At 31.1% G+C, this 5,113-nt stretch overlaps 1 pseudogene; it reads right to left on the minus strand.

Annotated features, from left to right (window-relative positions):
• Positions 1 to 1,036: 1,036 nt before the first annotated feature.
• LOC123886182 lies at positions 1,037 to 4,688 on the minus strand (annotated as a pseudogene).
• Between the last annotated feature and the right edge of the window lie 425 nt (positions 4,689 to 5,113).

The raw sequence follows: 5,113 nt of genomic DNA on the forward strand, positions 1-5,113 counted from the left end.
AGTGTCAACAAAAATCAATTCAATTTCCTTTTTATTAACATGATCCCTAATGAAATGATGTTTTATCTCAATATGCTTGGATCTTGAATGTTGAATGGGATTTTTTGACAAATTAATTGCACTAGTATTATCACAATAAATAGGTACATTTTCGTACCTTATTGATAAATCCTCAAGCTGATTTTTAATCCATAGAACTTGAGAGCAACAGCTTGCAGCTGACACATATTCAGCTTCAATGGTAGATAATGCTATCGTGTTTTGTTTTCTGCATGACCAGCTTATGAGTGCTTTTCCAAGAAATTGGCATGCACCACTTGTACTGTTTCTTTCAATTTTGTCTCCAGCGTAGTCAGCGTCACAATAAGCTATTAAATCAAAAATAGAATCTTTGCTATACCAAAGACCAAGATTAGTAGTACCGACAAGATATCTGAAAATTCTTTTAACAGCAGTTAGGTGTGATTCTCTAGGAGAAGTTTGAAAACGTGCACATAAACCTACTGCAAAAACTATGTCTGGTCTACTTGCAGTTAAGTACAATAGAGATCCAATCATACCTCTATATTCCTTTTCAGGAACAATTTTTCCTTCCTCATCTTTATCCAAATTTGTAGATGGATGCATGGGAGTTGTCATAAATTTGGCTTCATTCATTTTGTATTTTTTGAGAAGATCTTTAATATATTTTTCTTGACAAATAAAAATTCCATTTATTTCTTGTTTAATTTGTAAGCCAAGAAAATATCTCAGTTCTCCCATCATGCTCATCTCAAATTCATTTTGCATGAGATGGGAAAAATCTTCACATAATTTTTCATTTGTTGATCCAAAGATAATATCATCAACATAGACTTGAACAATTAATAAATCAAATTTATCAATTTTTGTAAAAAGAGTTGTGTCAATGTTTCCTCTAGAAAAATTGTTCTTGATTAAGAATGCACTTAATCTGTCATACCAAGCTCTTGGAGCTTGTTTTAGACCATACAAAGCTTTTGAAAGTTTGAACACATGATCTTTTTTCTTTTTATTTTCAAAACCAGGAGGTTGATGAACATACACCTCTTCATTTAGAAAACCATTTAAAAAAGCACTTTTAACATCCATTTGAAATAATTTAATATTTTTATGTGATGCATATGCTAAAAGAATTCTTATTGCTTCTAACCTGGCAACTGGAGCAAAAGTTTCATCGTAATCAATACCTTCTTGCTGGTTATATCCTTGAGCAACAAGTCTTGCTTTGTTTCTAATAACCTTACCTTCTTCATCTAGCTTGTTTCGAAAAACCCATCTTGTTCCTATGATTGAATGATCTGTAGGAGATGGAACAAGTAACCATACTTGATTTTTCTCAAACTGAAGAAGTTCTTCTCTCATTGCTTCCACCCATGAATTATCAATAATGGCTTCGCCAATGGATTTTGGCTCTATCTGAGAGATCATTGCCATGTTGTTATCATTGTCTTTGAATGATAGTCTTGTTCTTATTCCATCAGTGGAACTTCCAATGATTTGATCTTGAGGATGATTCCCAACAATTCTTAAGGTTTTTGGAGGAAGAAGAGGATCATCTTCTTTCTTTTGATTTGGAACATCCTGAGAAGTTAGTCTTTCTTGCTCATCATCAATTGATGGCATTATAAGATCATCAAATTCATCAAAGATAATATTCATGCTTATTTCCATGGTTTGAGTTTTCAAGTTATAAATTCTATATCCTTTAGAATTAGTAGCATAACCTAAGAAAATAGCCTTATCTGATTTTGAATCAAATTTACCAAGATTATCCTTTGTGTTTAAGATATAACAAAAACATCCAAAAATATGAAAATATGATATGTTTGGTTTTCTATTTTTCCAAAGTTCATATGGAGTTTTGTCTAGAATTTTTCTTATTGAAACTCTATTTAAAATATAGCAAGAAGTACTTATGGCTTCAGCCCAAAAATATTTTTTAACATTTGATTCATTTAACATTGTTCTTGCCATTTCTTGTAAAGTTCTATTTTTCCTTTCAACAACTCCATTTTGCTGAGGAGTTCTTGCACAAGAAAAATTATGAGAAATACCATTTTCATCAAAGAATGATTTAAAGGATGAATTTTCAAATTCTCCTCCATGATCACTTCTGACAGAGATGATATTTGAGCTTTGTTCATTTTGAACAAGTTTACAAAAGTTTTGGAAAGCATCACAAGATTCATCTTTATTTTTCAAAAACAAAACTCATGTGTATCTGGAGAAATCATCAACTATAACAAAACCATATTGTTTTCCACCAAGACTAGTGGTGTTGACAGGACCAAATAAATCAATGTGAAGTAGTTCTAGAGGTTTTTTTAGTTGAAATAAAATCTTTTGGATAAAAACTACTTTTGACTTGTTTTCCTCTTACACAGGCTTCACAGATTTTATCTTTGTCAAACTTAATTTTTGGAAGACCTCTTACTAGATCAAGTTGAGATAATTTTGAAATTGTTTTCATGCTTATATGACCAGCTCTTTTGTGCCAAATCCATTTATCTTTTTCAATAGACATAGAACAAGATTCAGCTGGAATATCATCTAAGTATAAAACATATAAATTTTTCTTTCTTGATCCGGAAAAGAAAACTTTTCCTGATGAAGTTTGTTTGACTTCACAAATATTTGGTTTAAAAATGACTTCAAAACCACTATCACATAATTGACTGATACTAAGTAAATTATGTTTTAAACCTTCTACATATTGAACATCTTCAATTTTTGCAGAGTCATTATTACCTATAATACCTTTTCCTTTTATTTGTGCAGTATTATTATTACCAAACGTAACTGACCCTCCTTCCTTTTTAATGAAGGAGAGAAAAAACCTTTTATCTCCTGTCATGTGTTTTGAACAGCCACTGTCCAAAAACCATGGCTTTTTCTTTGCACCTTGATAGTATCCCTGCATTTTGAAATTTTTGTTTAGGTGCCCATAATGACTTGGGTCCTTGAGGGTTAGTTTTCACAATTTGTTTATTTTTAAAATAGCATTCTTTTTCAAGATGCCCAAAGTTTTTGCAAAATGAACAATGTTTATTTTTTTCTCTCCAAGTGACGATAACGTTTTGGTTCATAGTAAAAACTTTCATAACTTTCTTTTTGATAGCAAATTGATTCATGATGACCATTTTTGTTACAAAATGAACATCTCAACTTAAACTCTCTATTTGCTGGTAAAAGAACATTTTCAAAAATTTTGTTTTTAACTTCATTAAAACCTAAGCCATTTTTGTTAAGAGCTTGAGATTGTGATCCCATAATGTTTTGAAAAGTTTCAGTTGATTTTATAAACCCAGTGAGATCATTTCTCAGTTCTTTTATTTCATTTTTCAACACAACATTTTCATCTATTTTCTTAGATAAAACACTAGACCAAACATGTTTTTCTTTTGACTCAATTAAGTCTTTGTTAATTTTCTCAACACTAAGAATGTCAATTTGAAGTTTTTTCTTTTCTTCTTTTAGTTCAGAAACTTCTTTTGTAACAAAAAACATTGTTTGGATAAGAATTCAGAATCATGTAATAAACTATCAAAATTAGTTTCTAATTCTTCATAAGGATGAGTTTTATCAAAGAGAAATACCTCATCATTTTCTGAATCTGCCATTAGACAGATGTTGGCTTCTTCTTCTTCTTTATTTGTTTCAAATTCATCATCATCATCCCAGGTAGCTAACATAGATTTTTTCTTGAAGGGAAAATTTCTGGGTGATTTGTTTAAGGGACATTCTGATTTGTAATGTCCAAGTTTGTTGCAACCAAAGCAGGTTACTTGACTTTTGTCAAAGTCATTTTTCTGCATGTCTTTTCCTGAAGAAAAGTTTCTTCTAATTTGATCTCTTCTTCTTAACATACGTTGGATTTTTCCAGAAATGAGAGCTAGTTCTCCTTCTGCCTCTTCTTGGGTAGATTCTAATTCGTTAGAGTCATTTTCTAAAAAACTTATATCTTTTTGAGAAGCTTTTAAAGCAATGGTTTTTTCCTTTTTTAAAGGTTTATCTCCTTGAAGAATAACTTCATGAGCTTTTAAAGTACCAATAAGATCTTCTATGGGAAGTGTTTTCAAATCTTTAGTTTGAGTAATGGCAGTAACCATTGGTCTCCAAGTGACTGGAAGACATCTCAAAAGTTTTCTAATTCTATCATTAGTTGAAAAAGTTTTTCCAAGTGATCTTAATTCATTTATGATAGTAGTAAATCTTGAAAACATTTCATCAATAGTTTCGTTTTCAATCATTTCAAAAGTTTCAAATTTATTAGTTCCTATGTCTATTCTTGTTTCTTTTACATGACTAGTTCCTTCATGATGAACTTGTAAAGTGTCCCAAACTTTTTTAGCAGTATCACATTCATCTACTCTTTCACTTTCTTCCATGCTTAGAGCACAGGATAGAAATAAATGAGCTTTAGAGTTTAGGAGTACCTTTTGTTGTTCTGCAGTTGTCCATGCATCTTCAAGTTTGACTGAAGTGACTCCCTCAGCAGAAGTTACAGTGGGAACATAATCTCCTTCTGTGACTATGCGCCACATTCCTACTTCTTGAGATTTTAAAAACAATTGCATTTTGTTTTTCCAAAAATAGTAATTTTTTCCAGTGAACAAAGGTGGTCTTGAAGCAGATCCTCCTTCTGGAATGTATCTTTCTTTTGACATTTTTCTTCCTGAATCTTTTTCCTCCAACACTTGTTAAGTGTATAAACCTGTAGAGACAGGCTCTGATGCCAATTGAAGTAACAATAAATGTCACAAGAAAGGGGGGTTTGAATTGTGACCCTTTTTAAAATTCTTTTATGTGAGTTTAAAATAACTCAAGACAATATTTCTTTTAATTGGTTAGTTAACAATTAACAAAGAAATATAGTTAGCAACAATAAAATAAACAATATATAAATGAACAAAGTAAATACTGAGTTAGTTGCTGAATAAGTAAATGTTTAAGGCCCAGAGCACTCTGGTATTACTCAGTTAGTTAGTTTAGTATGTTTTAAGGATTTTAGAGTCCAAGAGAAAAACACACAAAAGTTATCCTGGTTCACCCAACTTGGACTAGTCCAGTCCTCACAGTCCTTGTGAGATTG

The sequence above is a fragment of the Trifolium pratense genome, linkage group LG5, assembly GCF_020283565.1.
Source record: "Trifolium pratense cultivar HEN17-A07 linkage group LG5, ARS_RC_1.1, whole genome shotgun sequence".
Taxonomy (NCBI): Eukaryota; Viridiplantae; Streptophyta; class Magnoliopsida; order Fabales; family Fabaceae; genus Trifolium; species Trifolium pratense.